The 17,433-nt window shown below is 42.7% G+C and overlaps 1 protein-coding gene and 1 long non-coding RNA gene across 3 annotated transcripts in view; one reads left to right on the top strand and one right to left on the bottom strand.

Moving 5' to 3' along the window:
* Positions 1-17,433, bottom strand: part of UNC5C (unc-5 netrin receptor C) — a 260,978-nt gene that overhangs the window by 216,956 nt on the left and 26,589 nt on the right. The window lies entirely within an intron of this gene.
* LOC114010827 (uncharacterized) overlaps positions 9,347-17,433 on the top strand; it is a 31,968-nt gene continuing 23,881 nt past the window's right edge. Inside the window, exon 1 of the long non-coding RNA XR_003552499.2 lies at positions 9,347-9,884. This is a non-coding gene — a long non-coding RNA (uncharacterized LOC114010827). The remainder of the gene's footprint in view (positions 9,885-17,433) is intronic.

Below are 17,433 nucleotides of genomic sequence, written 5' to 3'. Positions count from 1 at the left end.
ACGTGGGACATTTAATCACAAAGTAAGGAGAGCTCTGTTGCAAAGCAGCAGACAATCTTTCCAGGCTGCATGTATCATTGCTAGGATACCCACAGACCAGCTATCACAGTTATGGGATTGTTTCACATCAAGGAAAAAAAAAGGCATGGGGGCAAAGACCAGACCTCGGGCCTTGGATCTCTGTGCTCAGAGCCATAATTAGGGGAACTCAGGTCACGCTTCCTTTCTTTCTCACTATCTCTTTGAACCAAAGGATCTGTCCTTCTGCTCTTCATTTCAGCACACTTCACAAAGGAGATCCCAGGGGGCAGGGGATGGTTTCTCACAAAACAGCCTTATCTTTGTGATCAGAGCTGTCTCCTGGAAGAGGGTGATTTTTCAGGGAGAGGAAGGACTGTAAACTGGACTCCCTGGCAGTGCTCAGATCATTATGATTCCTGTTTAAAGGAACCCCACACTTCTCCCAAAACCGGGAGGAAAAAAGCAAGCATCTTGACCAGTCTTTGGAAAGGCAGGGACCATTCCCAATTTATTCCCTGTGTCACAAAGATGCTTCACTTCCAGGTTGTGCAGGCTGTCCACCCCTCGCTTGAGCAGTCTCACCAAGGCGAGCAGAGCCAGTCTCCTGGGGCAGGGCTGAACCCTCTACATGCAGAGCACTGTGAAGATGATACCCTCATCATATGGTTTCTGCTTCTGTTGTGTATCTTGCCAAAGCACCAGAACCACAGCATCAGCAGGTCTTTTTTTCCAGTAAGACACCCACTGACTTCAGAGGGAAGGGCAGACCTGCACAAGGGCCTACTCACTAGTATAAAATACCCAGGTCCATGGAAACCAGTGTCACCAGAGCCCAACAACAGTCTGGTGGATGTGAAATGAAACTCCTTGAAACAGTAGCTGCAAGAAAGATGAAGACTTCCATCTCCATGCTCCTTTATGTTTTAAAAGCACCCAGTTAACTTGGAATGTCAATGTAAAAATAAATTTCTCCCTTACTTTATAGGTGTTTACAAACTCATCACACAAGAAAAGGACACTACGCCCACAGAATGCATTATGTCCCTTTTAAATTTATTTCACTCTCCCCCACCCCTCTACTTGCATCTGTTTCTGTTTTCAAAACCCCCGCTCTGTTCACAGTAAACACGTCACCCTCTTTGTCTCTGTGACTCACATATTGGTTTTCATAGCCTTACTCTACAACTTATTCCATATGTTTGCTTCCCTCCAAGTAGAACAGTTCTGCCTGACTTCCCTTTCACTCTTTATTTCCTAATAATTAGGCTGACTGCGTAGCTCACTCTTTAAAACAAAACAAAACAAAACACACACTCAAATAGACTACCAGTGGTCTACTTTGTCGTTATCACTTTCAGCCTCCATTCTGTTAATGCTCTTGTTAGGTCATAGTAAATTGTTCTCTACAAAAAAAGAGATAAATGGTTCCTTTATTCTTTATTTTTGTCTCATTAAAAAAATTAAATCAAGAAAAGCAGAAACAAGAGAATAGGTCCCTGGCCATCCACTTCTCCTGTCTTTGTGTGGAGGACAACCGCAGTCAGTTCTCAATTAAAAAAAAAAAAAATAAAATAAAATCATCCATGCAAATCCGAATGCTTTATTGTCCCTAAGGTCTAGTTTAGAGCCTTCAATAATAACATCAGTTCTTTGGACCTATATTATTCCATTTTCTGATGAAGCCTGTATGCTAGCCTAACGTTTTTAAGGATGTTTTGTTGCAATGGACATTAAATTCTGGCTCATTCTGAATGAAGCATACCACAGTCAAGATGTGGTAGAGTTAGTCTGGTTTAGTCTTTTTATTATATCTACCTTTTCTGTGGTGGTATTGCATCTTGCAGTAAGCTGCATTTCCTACGCATTTACCTCTCGTCCTTGAAAGCTGTGGTTAAAACAGAGCAATTCCATGAAGGATCTGGCCTATAAGAACAAAATCCCATCAATTCTGTCTGTTTATACTTGATTACACTGCTAGTCCCAAACAAAAACAGCTACAGTGAACCCTACTATCCCCATCCTTTATATCTGTCCACAAGAATATCTCTCAAAACTAACCGTGCTAGCTCCCCAAATTAGCATCTTTCAAAGGCACATACACACCCAGTGCTACATCTGAGCCCAGGATCACAGTCTGCCAGAACAGATCTAGGAGAGCTCATAACTGCTCCCCTGGTTATCTTACCTACACTCCCACTCCTAGAAGGTGGCAAAGCTACAAGATGCTGAACTCACAAAGTTCTCTTCAGTCAAAGGCTCACAGCTTTGTGGAAAAGAAAATGCTTCTCTACCTTCTCATTATTCCCCTCCTGTTTCTTGCCAACACATAGACACAGAGTGGATATTACCGAGCTTAGCATTTGCTGGATCAAAACCCCATGTTTATATATTTGAAAATTCATACATTTATGCAAAAGAAAAAAAAAAACAAAACCACATAAAACCTAAACACTTTTCTCTTCTTGTCAGTGCTGCCTCTCTATGGCTTGGGTAAAAGTTACTTTCTTTTTATCATGCTTCTAGCCTTCTTTAAAGAAACAACATTTTTCAGGTGTATTACTCTCCACCAAACCCTCCAAAAGAATTTTCTATGATATCTTCCCCAGCAGACCCCAAGTAACCAAAGCCCACAGTTGCTGCATTCTTCACCCTTTTCAAGAGAGGAAAATAAGAGTTTTCTGCTGTTCAGAACATTTTCCTCATCTTCAGAGGACTGACTGCACTTACTTCCTTTCAGGCTGGTAGAAAAGTGTATCCAGAAGGACAATCTAATCAGCTTACTGTCAGCTTACCATGAAAAAACTAGCTACCTTTGTACTCCTGGAAAAGGCATGCACACAGGTGTGAAAATGGGACATATGCACACACAAGGCCAGAAAGTACTTTACTACCTACAAAAACATGAGTAAGCAACCACGTGCTCCACATCCCTAAGCCAAGTTTGCAGAGTACAGTGGCCTTGGCATCAATACCTGCTTTGTGAGCTGTTCTGAACCAAGCTGGCAGAGCGGCAGGGGTGATGCGCACAGCTGCAGGCAGAGGCGGGGGGGCTGCGAGTCCCCCTTTGGACGGTGCTGCTGCCAAAGACCTTGTGCTGCAGGGCTACGGTCTCACCCATCACTGGGCATCCTTTTCTTGGGCTAGTGAGCAGCAGCTGTACCACAAGACTGCCTAGGAGCACTTGCCATGAAGTAGGACCTCCTGTGCTAGACCTGAATAAAGCCTCTGCTACCTGCCCCCCCGGCCCCTTCCCATCCCTCTCTTTCCAAAGCACCACCTACCTCATTCCCTAGAGGTTTTGTAGTAAGAAGAAAAGTTGTTGGTGTGTTTTGTTTTGGTGTTGGTTTTTTTTAGCCTTTTCAGCTTGTTTGTTCTCAGATTAGTAAATAAACACATTTTGCATGAAATTACGGTAATTAACGACAACGCTTTTCATGACTTGGCTTCAGTTCAGCCTGGAAAACTAGGTATGAAATGGCTGGGGTGAGGGGTTTGCAATTGGGTTTTGGGGTTTTTCTCCACAATATCTGGATTTCTTTCAGAAATCAGGCTTCCTAGCACCAAACTGTTTGCCATAGCCTCTCACTTAATATAAAAACAGAAGGAAAAGAACTGCTGCACAAACCTGTCATTACACAACTTGTCATCCCTCTACTTCTCCCATTCTCCTGCCTGTGCAAAGCTGTTCCTGCTCATGCCTGGTCACAGATCCATCAAGCTAAACATTTCTACTACTCTGGTTGAAATGTATCTTTGTGAAGCTCACTTTGTTAACGGTGCTCCCAAAATGCCTGAACACAGGTTAAGGATTGTCAGCCCCTCTGCCTTTTGAAATACACCCTTGCACAGGGCATCTTTCAAAACAATAAATCCTGAGTATTTAAAAGTCTGAGGAAGGGTAAGAAAAACAAGGTTCTCCATAGCCAGTGATAAGTGTAGGGGCTTATTTCTTTTTTCTTGAACGTGCAGTAATGAACATGAGTGGTTTAGAAAAAAACAGGAGACAAGGGTGTTGCCAAAAGTTGGTGATGGAGTTACCAAAATTTGACTCTCAATCATTTGTTGGCCCTAAAGAACCTGCTGGCCAGGCGCTGTGAGCAAGCAGCAGCAGCAGCAGCCCGAGGAGCGCCGCAGGCTGGGAGAGGCAGGCAAACAAGAGGCCAATTCAGAGGAACTGGAAGGGATCCCAGAAAAACAAATGGTGGAAACACTTCAGCCACTGAGCCAGGACTTCAGTCTTACCAACTTACCTCTTAAAGATGGTGTTGGTACAGCCAGCACCCAGCAAAGGCTACTGGCAAGATGCAGGGCTGGCACTAGCCCTGCGCCCTGGAAGCATGCCCCCAGGGCACACCTTCTCTTCAGGTCATCTTCTTTCTGGGTGTTTTCAGTGAGCAAAATGCATGCACAGTGGTGAAACATCAGGCTGCTTGGCAGCTAGGCTCATCCACCAGTATTTTGCATTTCAGTTGTACTCACGGGAAAGTGCTTACTCATTTTGCTCCATACAAAGAGAAGCAGCCCCGCTGCCTCAAGAATAATTTATTGTCATTAATAATAATACACTGATATAGAACTTTTCATCCCAAAGGATCAAAAAAGCAATTTACAATCTCAAAGCAATTTTCAGAGTAGAATAGTTTGTGCTGTAAGGCACACACTGCAGTGGCACTCGAGTGTGCCTGGGTGCACCTGCCTGAACTTTGTGCACAGAGGAGGTGTGCCATGCTGCTGACTCAGCTGACACACAGCCCCCAGCACCCCAAGGAGAGGATAGGGTGGCAATGGCTAAACTAAATGCAGCAGAGGATGCAAAACCCTCTACTCTACTGAATTCAATGGGATGAAGCCATTAGGGCCATGTTTCCCCTTCCCCTGGGCAGGGGAAATAACCTTCCCTACAGGAACTGATGCAAAAGGAAGCGGCAATGGACCAACTAATGGAGGTTTCAGAAAGCAGAGGAGGGTGAGAGCAGATGAAGGAGACACTGGTGGTCCTGCACTCATGCTTCCTTTGCTGCCCATAGCTAAAAGGCAGTGCTCGTTGGACATCAGTAGTTAGAACATCAGTATGCCCTTGATGCTGTCGCATCTCTCAGGCTGGAAAAAAAAAAAAAAAAAAAAGGCAGCAACAAGAATTACTTTTTGGTCACGAATTTTACTTGGGTGCCAAGTCTCTCTTGAGCAGCAAACTCTGACTTCAAAAAACTGAGGCGAAAATTGAGAAAAAATAAAGTTGCACAAACACTAACAAGTTTGTACACTTGTAGAGTAAAACATTTCTTCTGTATACCTTCTGTATCTTCCCTCCCTTAGCACCTAACAGATAAGCTGGAGAGATAAAACCTAACTTTTGCTTAATGACCAGAGGAAAGGGCAATGCATCTCTCCAAGGAGCGTTGGTCACATACAGGATTTTCAACCATAGGTCACTAATTCAAATCTAACCTACTTTACTAGTGACTCAGCTATATTAGTGACTGTTTCTTGGTGGCTTACGAATAAAATGATTTTTTGATCTCAGTTGAGTTCTTTGCACATACTAGTTTCCAGCATACGTAGATCTTGTAAAATCACCAGCTGCAATGAGGAGGGTGAGGGTCAACAGACTGAGAAAGTTCTGCCTTCCCAGTTGACCCAGCTGATCTGTGTGGATCTGGACTGGAAGGCAGGACCTCTGACCTCCTGGAATGATCCTTGCACACCTCTTCTTCTGATCTTCCTTCTGAGCCCACTTTATTTTTTTTATTTACCTAATCCTCTTCTTTGACTTTCTACTTTTACAATGCAAATACACTTTCAGGTCTCCATTTTTTTTAAAAAAAAAAAAACAACTAATCAACCAACCCTGATAGCATTTCCCCTCATCATGAACTACAGACCTCTCTTCTCCATGTCTCACCCCTTAGCTTGTTGGGAACACAGTTCATACAGGAGCTCAGAAGTTAAAACAGTTGAAATGAGGTTAGGGAATGAGGTCAGATGGAGAAATCCCCATTGCTACTCAATGCAGACAGTTTTCATTACAGTAAAGTGGTGCTAAGAACAGGTCTGAGTACGAAGCACTGTCAGTACCAAGACTCCTATCACTTGGAATCAGTTCATGAACTTTCCTAGTGCAGACAGAGACTTAAAACCACACTTCTGTGATCTTCTTTGGAAAAAAAGAAAGAAAAAGAAAGAAAAAGGGGGGGCGGGGGGAAGATGGGGAGACGAGACCATGTGAAATATTTATAGAGCCATGAATCGGTTTATCTGGAGGGTAGGTAAGATAAACAAGTATGCCATATATCAGGTTGTATTTTGGAATGTAAGAATCTACTGTCTTTTGCATGCTATCCAGCTCTTATCCATGAATTATTTTATAAGACTAGAGTGAAATTTTCATTAAGCATTTGGGGATTTAAGGAATCATTTGTGTGTATTAAAATCAATATTAACTTGTACTGTTCACTGGCAAGTCACTCTAATAGCATTATACAAAATGTTTTCAACCATACTGAATGAGTGATGATGGTATAAACCAGTTTTGAGGAAACTTTGATTGCATTAAGTGCAGGATTGTTATTTTATTCTTAAACAGTCTTTACCAGTATCAAAGGGATATAATTGAAATATGTTGCAATGATTTCAAATGTTGATGGCTGCTGACATGATTTTACAAACATGCAGACAGAAATTAGGATAGCACAGGCTATTACGGCTACAAATAAACTTTTAAGCAATTCAGGAATACATTAAAGGAAAGCAGAACACTCAGAGGACCGAGTGGCTGACTGTCACGGCTTCTGAAGAATAGGTAATGACAGATAGCGCAGCACAGCAACAGCACGCTTGCTGCCAGGCAGAGCAGGTCTGGAAGAGCCAACAGTCTCCCCACACCCCAATCATTACAGGTAACACCTGTAGAACCAGGATTCTGACTGGACTGCGCAGCCACAAAACTCCCAGGGAACTTTCAAGATTTGACCACCACTTTCCATGGTGGCTGAAGCGTTTCACCCCTGCCTTGCCAAGCCCTGGGCCTGAGCGGGTTTACTCCCAGGACAGGACAGTGGTCTACAGAGTGTTCCCAAAGTTCCTGAATGCTGAATCTTGCTCTACTGTGAGCGCTCCATGTGACATTGAACATGGGTGCCAGCTGGGGCCACCTGCCGTAACAGAGGGATGGCAGCATTGCTTCCCCTGCCTTGTGGCAGAAAGGGAAGAATCAGCAGCTTCCCTTAAGGGTGCAAAGCCTTGAGCATTTGCTAAGCATATATATACTTATGATATATGATAGCATATGCAAAGCATACTATCAACACGGTGCCAATAATGAAACTATTCTCACTGCAGCAAGATGGAAATTACTTTCTGTATTTGTGCATTCCTTATTATTGTATAAATATGTGTGCATATATATATATATATGTAAAAAGGTAACTTTATATCTAGATGTAGATATAAAATAAAATCTCCAAGAACACCTGAAACATGCAGAAGAGTATCTTTATCACCCCTACAAGAGTCTCATCAGGATCCACACCAAGCACCCTTTTACACTTTCGGGTCTTCTCTTCTGGGCTAGCCAATCAACAGAGACACTAAGTAACCTCTACCCAATGCTTCTCTACAGTGTTTTTCTCCAGCACGATCCTTTATGCCTTCTCACAGTACAAAAACAGCTTACAAAAATGTTGATGTTTTTGATGGATTTGCACTTTGCATGCTATACAAATATGTTAGGGTGTTGGTTGTTTTTTTTTTTTTTGTGGTGTGGTTTTTCCTGTTAAAGATTTCCAGGACCTAGAGGTTTTTTACACTGCTCTGTGGTATATGCTGCTGAGATATGTATTATACACAAAATTAATGATAGGCTGTTTCACTTTGGTTTTAAATCTAGGCTTCTCTGAGTTCATCCTCAAAGGAATAAACAAACTCCCTCCCCAAATTATTAACAAATAATGTATACTGTGGCCAGATTTTCAAATTGCTCTAAATTGCACAGTAACATTGATTTGAATGCTGTTACAGCAATTTACATCACTGCAAGACCTGACTGAAATGCATATTTCAGGCAGTTTAGTAATACTGGTACAGGCTGTTCCCATTTGTTTATTTAATAGCCAAAGTTAAGTGTAAATTTGCAAATAATAAATGTGTTAATGACTATATTTATATGCACATGCTTCTATCAAAACTTCTAACGAGGCCTGAAGCACAATAATAAACCGTCAACAAAGCTGAATATTGAAGCCAGAGTGTAAGAGCAGACATCTTCCCACACTCACTCACAAAGGCAGACACTTCCAGAGAAAGCAGAGCCAGGTGGGTGGGGAGAAAGGGCAGATTTGGGGGGACCATACAGACCACTGTCGGTGTTTTGGGAGCACCATACCCTCCCATCGTAGCAGTCTTCTTGTGGTCCAGCACTGGCTGCAGTAGGGGTAGGAGGGGTTGGCACGGGGGTTGCTGCCTCAGGTTAAATCATGCATCTTTCTAGGACTAAATACAGGACAGGGGCAGACAAAGGCATACATGTTTAGACTATCCAAATAGATACAGCTTTAAAATATCATTTTTATATTAGTTAATTATTAGTCTAATAATTATCATTCGACTTCTCAAAGACCTGTTACCTGTAAGAACAAAGCTCCCAACACCTCAGACCACAAAATCCTAACTGCACAGACAGACAAGCAATCCTTGCAACCTTTTCAGTTAAGTAAAGTTTTATCTCATTAGTAGAAAATTAAATCAAAGCATGTACTTATGCTTAAGTGGACAGCTAAGGATGGTGTAGAACTCATTCCTGCTCAGCCATCCCCAAATTCAATGCATCAGCCAAGCAGTTGCATCCATGCGTTCCTAGCCCCATGAATTACTGCATTTCTCAAGTCATAAAGAAAGGATTTGTTTCCTTTCCATAACAACATAAAGTTGTTATGTCTATGTTGGTATCTTAACTTCCTTTAGAAAGTTACAAGACATTCCATAGAATGTGAAAAAGAAATAGGAGTAACTCTCTAGCTGTTTTGGGTTTTTTATTGTTAAAGACGACTAGAAATTCCAATTAAAACATCCATATGGATGAATCCAAAACATACACGCAAAAACACCGCGATCAAAACGTCAGTCATTACTTTTTTTCCAGGCTTTTAAAATCTCGGATTCACCGAATGCAAGGGATTGACGGCAATAGTTGTAATCCTCATTGCTAATCACCTTCTGATTGCTATGGAAGTAGTTTCATCAGGGATTTAGTGGAAGCATTAAAAGGCTTAAATGTTTCTCAGTACTAAAGCTTCATTAGAAGGCTAGCAGCACAACTGCTACACTTTTCCAAGCAACGGGTGCATAAAATCACACGCTCCTCTCCGAACCTGCCGGAGCAGCGGGACCCGAGCGGGCGGCACCGGCAGCCGCAGCCCGAGCCGCCCCCTGGCTCCCGGGGTGGGCCGCTAGAGGGCGCCCTGGCCGCGGCGTGGCGGAGCCCCGCGCCCCTCCCGCTCCCGGGCGGGCACCTCGGGCAGCGCCGGGCCAGGGACCGCCAGCCACGGCCTGTGAGCATCGTTATCATCATCATCGCTGTTGTTGCTATTATTGGTATCGTTATTGTTATTGTTGTTATTATCATCACCATTTTTACCATCATCACCACGATCATTATTTTAATTTTCACTGTCGTTGCTTTGTGCGTTCGGTTTGCTCCTTCCCCCTGCGCAGCGTGACAATGCGGCCCAACAGCGATTCAGAGCCAAAGCTCGAAATGGGGAGGATTCTGCAGAACTTCCACCACACAACTTCACAGCAGCGTTAACACAGGCAACCTCAGCAATGAATGACGAGCAGGTGGCTTCAGAAGGATGCGAAAAGCCCAGGTACGTTAGCAGAATGAAGTCAGTATGCCCCAAACTTGATGTAATGCACTCCGAGACCAGCCTTAGCATTTTCATAACTCAATTTGCCTCTACTCTGACAGAGATGTATAGTATTGTTATGCAAAGAAGAAAAGCGGTTGTGTTGGTGTCAGGGACAATTAAGGTCTGTGCTCCAGTGCCCATTAGCTGAGTGATTCTGAGCTGCTGGAAAGGTTTAGTCATTCCTGTGGGGGATAAAGGACATGGATACTCTGTCTGTGGATATTGATTAAGAAGGACGCAAACAGCAGCTAGAATACTTTTTCAGTGACATAGAAGTTAATGATTTAGCGATTCATAGAAGAAAAGCTGCCGTGCCACTTTTGGTAATTGTTTGCATTGCAGATAGTGCAAGTGAAGTGACCTTGTCAAATTAGCAAAAGCCCAGAGCACCATACAGCAGGTAACTTGCTGGTAAATTACAGTCATGAGTTTATCAATAAGTGAATGTCTGTGTGCACACATGCACACACAATCTCTGTGTTTCATCCTTGCTGAGCGCACTTTCTAGGAGCTCTTTCTAGGACAGAGTAGTTAAGTGCTGGATTTCTGTTCTGCACATCCCATCCCTTGGTGAAAGATCCCAGGAAGCCCAACTCTGACTCTCTGACAGACAAGAAAACTAAATCCCACTCCCCTTCTTGTCCTCCACAAACTCAGAATATAAAAGCAAAATAATGAGACAAAACATTGGATCAATCCTTCTTGGCACCAACAGAAGCTGAAGAAGGGAGACTACCTAACTGTTGGGGACCTGCGGTGCTGTTGCAGAGCACAGTTGCTCCCCAATTTGCTTGCAAACCACAAGCAGAGCAAAGCAAATGCAAATGTGAACCAAGCTCTCAGAAAGAGTAAGAAATGGGCTCAGCTGCAGGATTACAGGCCTCAAGAGACTCTTAATGGGCTACAGAGACTGTCACCTGCAAGCAACTGGTCAGCTCAAATTCACACTGGCTGAAAGTTTTCACTGGATGATGACTTGCTGGCAGCCTGTCTGGAATAAGCCAGTGCCTTCCTATCTGCCTTAAAAAAAATCACTGTTCTAATTCACACATTGCTAATGTGTCCTACATTGTGATATTTTTTTTTTTTTAATGTTTCATGCCTATCTAGTAAATTCAAAGAATATCAGTGTGGAGAGGATGCTTTCTGAAACAGTGCTGCTTAACTTTGCTGAATAAAGCCAATGGCCTGTGCATTCAAAAGCACAACTCTCGGTGCTGCTACAAGAAAAAGTATGTGAAAGCTTTTGTTCTCCCTTTTAGAAACAGCTGGGTTTTGCCACTGGATGTGTAACACATTACCCGTCACATGGTAAAACCCTACACAAAGCTAAGCAGAGCAGCTTTACAAGAAGTGTGGCTGAGCATCCTCCCCCCATCTTGCCCTGGGGGGGGAAAATCATGATTTGATATTAACATGTCCACAGGGATTTTTAGCTTTTCAATTAAAGCGTTCAATGTGAACAATGTATTTCATGGTCTCCATATTTTTAACAAAGTTTTGTGATGGAACTGCCCTGTTCTCCTTGAAGCTAATGGAAGATTTGCTGTTTAGTTCAATTACGTTCACTTTGTCCTGAAATATGTACACGTATCAGACCGTTTCTTCCCAGCACCCACCACACCTCTCTCTGAAACACAGCAATTTATGAAGATGTCTAAGTAACAAGCTGGAGTGGGACTCAAACATTTTTCCTAAATGCTTTTCATTATTTGCACTTAACTCACTTGTGTGACTCCAGTTTCATTTCAGTGGCATTATACCTATGCAAAACTGAAGTACCATTGAGATAAATGAAGCCCAAGACTTTTAAAATCCTATCCTGGTTTCATGAGGGATTAATTAAGGTACCTCAGGAGCACTGGGTACTCAATCTCTTCCTTTTTCTTAACTCTAATTAAAGAAAATCTTTCAGCTAAAAGCACAACTTCTTTGGTATGGGTTACTCATATTCTCCTCCCTCCCCCTGAAAATATACAGTGTTAAGCATGTAAATCATACTGAACATTACCAATCTAAAAGGAAGTGACAGATGACTGTGACTGCCATTAAATGTTTATTGCATCCCTGCCATGTAATGCAATTAGATGGCAAGGAACATGTAATGTGTATTGCTCTGGTGGGAGAATGGAGAAATTATTGGATTTTCTCTCTTAATCTATTTATATCTTGCAGTGGGGGCATTAGGTAGATTAAGCTAGGGACAGTGCCCCCATTCAGTATGCTAAGTAGTGTTTGTCACTCATTGCATTATATGGCAATAACAGCTGTAAGAGTTGCGCAAATTGCAATAATACTGAATCAGAGGAAAAGTGGCTGAAGTCATCTTCTGCTACCAAAGTACTCTCTTAGCACCCATTCTTAAGAGTTTCTCTCAAATAAGAGGGAAAATGCTTGAAAAATAAGAACCACACTAAGTCTGGTAAATTATTTATTTCTAGGGACTGGTCCTACAAGAATATGAACTTGTGTGATGTGTTGCTTTAGTAAAATACCACTGTGCTTCTTTAGCAGTGCTTTATATGCAGGTAATTCTTCAGCCTCTGTTGAGGCTGAAAACTTCAAAGCTTAATGAATTCAGCTTCACAGTGGCTTCTGGAGGTCAGCAAGTTAAAAAGGATTGTCATGTTAAAGTGGGGACATGAAGCCATTAGACAGTACAAGTACAAAATAACAAATGGGCGGACATGCAAGCAGGATTCAACCCACTGTTGCAGCTTTACTATTGATGCACGCCCTGCATCATTCAAAAATTACACCTTTTTATCTCTGCAAACTCCAGCTCAGACCCTATATTTTTCTCAAGCACTTCTAACACTGAATTGTCAGCCCAGCTTCTGCAGCAAGCTCTGTTGGGGCAGAGGAGTGGTTATGTGGCTGTGGCTTCTGCCACACCATAGCCATGGGACCACATCCCACTCTGTGGTGGTCTGAACCCAGAAGTCTCAAAGGCTCAATACGGATGTGTCAGCAGGGGAGGGTGGTCCAAAAGTTAATTAATCCTTTGAACATCTCATTTCAAAACTGTCCTCGCAGTTTTGCTAATTCAGGCTTCTTCGGCAGATTCTAGGGTTTCCTGACTCAAACCTAGTGATGGCTGCTAATGACAAGCTAAGTGGCCAGCTGTGGCTCCTTAATACAACCTCACATAATTGCTGCTCTAGCATCCTTCTCCTCCAGCACTTGAATTCATTCGTCTGAGGTAATGGATAGGTAGCCCTAGAATCCAACAGCCTTTGTTCGTGCACGGATAGATTTAACATGGTCAGGAAGAATACAAGGCTTCTCTGAGACATCCTGCTGATGCACTTTGACTCTACACTGCAGCAGCACTGTTAAAAGTGTATCTCTCTCTGAGGCTTAAGTCAGCACTTGCTCCCCATGTTGGAGCACTGGGCTTAGCCCAGCACAGACCCCGGTGCCCACATGCTTATCCTGAGCCCACATCACCTCAGGTTTGCTCTGCATGTGCGGGAGCATGTCTGGGATTTCTGAAGCCCTGTTCCACTGCTCATCATGCTGCAATAAGCTCTGCTGTAGTTTCCTAGAAAAGTGTGGGAGGATGTAGCCATCTGCCCGGGCACATGGCAGAAGGCACTGGAAGACTCCTCCTCCTTACACGACAGCCTGCATCCTCTATAAACAAGTACCAGGGAAAATGAAACTGAACCCCCAAGTAAAGCCATGGCTGCCAACCCAGCGTCACAGTACAAACAGTATAATTTCTCTTGTTAACTGCTTCAAACAGTTTTCCCTTCAGTCCTACCACTCTCTAACCTCCTCACCCACCCCATCCCCTCACACAAGACACTGTGCTGCATTCACAGCCATGACTAACACCCGAGAGCCTTGAATCATCTCCAAAGGCTGTGTGGCTTTGCATTTGGTGACAGAGAATTTGCAGCCCTGCTAGCACTGAATGTGGCAGCAACTCACACATGGAAGGACTCAAGCTGCTGCTCTCGCTGATTGCTGATGCTTGGGGTAACACTTTGAGTTGCTACCACCTCCTTCAGTACAAAAAGTCAGGCAATGGAGAAAAGTCTATGCAAAGAAAGTCCTATGTCACTGAATCTTTGTTGGGCAGGCTGGCAGTACTGTATTACTCTTGTTGCTGCCATATGTGATATTTCAGGGGGATTAAAGATACTCCCCTTTAGTAACAGATCTAGGCCAGAAACTCAGAAAACAATGAGGACTATTCTGAACTCACAGCTTGGCCCAAGGAATTTGAGAACCATGCCTAAATGGAGCTTCAACCCAAAATTCCTATTGATACATTAACAAACTCACAGGAGCAGCAAAGACCTTCCATGGAGCCTTCTGCACCTCTCCAAGACTGAAGGATGATAAGGGTGGAAAGCTCCTCTCCTGGGGGTGGGCAATTACCAGGTGAGACCGCCAAGTCCAAACCATTCTGCTGCTTTCTAAGGGCTTTGTAGCAACACAGTTTTCACACCTTTTTCTCTGTCGGGTGAAACACCTGAATTGCTCCGTCTGATGATGGGTTATACACTCACAGTGAAAATCCCAGTCCTTCCCACAGTCTTATTTTTACATTGAGCATAGGAACGCTAAAAGTTTCTGACTGACACCTTTTCATTAAAGGGAGAAAAAACCACACACATCTATCAAATCTCTAGACATAATAATAATGTAATATGATTATTGCTAAAAATAAGATCAATTTATGGTACAAAAATCAATTCTAGCAATTTCCACTGCTAGATATATTGCTTTTATGTCCTTTTGTGTACAGTACTTCAACTAACTGAAAACTGACACTCAAAAGTTCTCATATGAACAGCTCGCCTTTTCAAGAAAATAATGTTCAAAATGAAAAAGAAAAAAAAGTGTTTTCTCAAGCTGTTAAAGTGGACCAAATGGAGCCCTCCTGGAAAAGACTGCAATATAACGTCAGTAAAGCTGCAGTTGCTTGTACTGGGTCAGAAGCTGTCCACACAGAAAGGCTCAGTCTCCTCCTGTTTCCTAGGGCTCCGGTAATTTGATGGCAGATAACTAATCTGTAAGCTATACAGGCAAAGCACATATTTTCTTGAATTAAGACAAAGGAAACTCAATCCGTCTGCCTCTCAAATTTGGGAGATTAATAGTATTATGATGGGAAGGTTTTATTACTACACACAAATCAGGCTTGGAAAAGCAAGGAGTGGAATAATACTCCTACAGTGCCAGTGAAATACCATTTTGAAAATTGGCAAGTCATTGTATTTTGATATTTATTGGCACTGTGGAGCATCTGCAAGCCAGTCATGCTATCTGATAATCTTTTTGGTATTTGATAATATGGTACTAAAGGCACAAGTGAACAAAAGGAAGCCAGGGAATTATTTGTGAACTATACAACATTGGTATTCAGTAATTAAGCCTTAGAATTAGTTGGGAGAGGAGAGTATTAGGCTTCAAAATTGCTCTACTGAGTAAAATATTTGTCTTCAATGTCAAACACATTTATTCAACTGAATCGTGCAGATCTACTTCCAAGCTTTGAGACTTTATGCCTACTGAAGGGCCTGAATACTGACTCCAGCTGAAGATGAAAGTGTTTACCATGCACTCACAGCTGAATCCTCAAGCCCCTTTCACTCCCCAACTTCAGCAGCCAGGCAGGACTGCAAAAATGAAATCCCTATTCTTTACGTACAGGAATATCCTGGTTTATGTAATCACACATAAGAAATACTTCTTTCCCTGGCTCCTTGTTTGACAGTAGGCTTCTGTAGGTATATGTTTACTACATATTCAATCTTGTTTCTACTGAAGCCAGTTTATAAAGATCCCACTAACTTCACGTAGAGCTGTCAGACAGTAAATGTTTGTTACAGACTGCTAAAATGGACTGATTTACATCTTATACAGGAGGCGTCCATTAGAGTACAGATCTAACTGAAAATAAGAGGAATTATGGGCAACCAAGAGAGGAATTTCATTGTGAAACTGATGCAAGGGACTATAAAACATCTGGAAGATGTTAGCAACTCTACTGGCTGCAATCACAGAGCATGCTATCTCTGCTCTGAGAGCTGATTCTCCTTGACTTAAAGGGGGAAGAAAAAGTCAAGAGAGATAGCAGATGTGTTGTTACTCAGCATAAGCTGGCACTCCTCATGCAAGCACTGATAAAATACCAGAGGGAGGCTCTGGCTGCGCTAGTTCTCCGAAGGGGAGACAGACAGCCTAAGCTCCTTTCTGCCAGGTCTGAGCGTCACCACTAAGTCACTCAAGAAACACGGCATGTGCTCAATCCCAATACATCGAGCACTGCACAGCCTCCCACTGCTCATCACCCCTGCAGGTACTCTTGAGAGGGGAGGAACTGGTCTCTGCTTCTGACTTACCCTCTTTCTCCACCCCCATGCTTACTTTCAAAAAGAAAAGATTTATGTGAGGTCTCACAGATTTTACTGCTTTTATATTTTTTTCCTCCCTCAGAGAGATTTTAGATGCTTAGACACTTTTCTCTAAAGAGATATTTGCAATCATAAAAGAATAATGTATGTTCAGGTAGAATGCCTAGCATGATGGTAGAGGCAGAGTGTGGTAGAAGAAATGGTTACAGCTGGAGAGCACACTAACGTGTTTCAGTTGCTTTTGTGTGTCCTCCAATTTTCTCCTGTGCCCTCAGGTATACAAATTCAAGCAAGCTAAAAATCAGCACTCCCTGCCTTGTTCTGAAAGGCAAACTCTGCTCTGCCATTGAAATGGACTTTTTGGTTGTGGTTGTGTTTTGGGTTTTTTTTTAAAGTAGAAGTGCATCATGAAAACGTCCTGTACAGGGCTCGTTCACGTGTAGCTTCATGTCAGTGTTCCCTGAATACACTGGGTAAAGTCCTGTCCCTGCCAATGCTAATGGAGGTCCTTCCACCAGCTGCTGTTGGTGCAGTGTTTGGCCCCTGGCGAGTCCTTTCTCCCCTGCGTGCCATCACCCCTGCTTCAGGAGCCAGCCCTGCTTGACAAAACTTCTCTACTCTACCTGCACCAGGCTACTGATGTTCCTTTTAACTTGTTTCCTAAGAAAAATCTGCCTTTTATGTGCAGCGTAAGTCAAAGGTGGTAACAGAGATGTTCAGATTTATGTTTCCCGAAAACCAGTAACTCGAACTTGCATTTTGAAATAACCACAGTAATTCTGATTGGTGCTGAAAACTGGCAGCAAGAAGATAAAGTAATGGCAAAAAATGAATTATCACATTCTTCTTTACAAGTTATATACCGCCTTATTTCTTTCTTATTTTCATTTACAATCTGATCTGAATATTATTCAGCTATGTTTGCCAGTATTCACAGAATTATTTTCATGGAAAGCTTTTATGTACACTTTACTCTCAAACTCTTTGTGTTGGCAATATACCATTTCACCTGGCAAGGAATACAAGAGACTAAGAAGCATTCCTGCTTCCTAGCACTAGAAAAATGGTAAATCATAAGCATGCTGCTGACACCCCCCTGATATGCAATACATTTTTAACACAAATTTTCAGACAAA

The sequence above is a fragment of the Falco peregrinus genome, chromosome 2 (assembly GCF_023634155.1).
Source record: "Falco peregrinus isolate bFalPer1 chromosome 2, bFalPer1.pri, whole genome shotgun sequence".
Lineage (NCBI taxonomy): Eukaryota > Metazoa > Chordata > Aves > Falconiformes > Falconidae > Falco > Falco peregrinus.
This window is presented reverse-complemented; position numbering and strand designations above follow the sequence as displayed.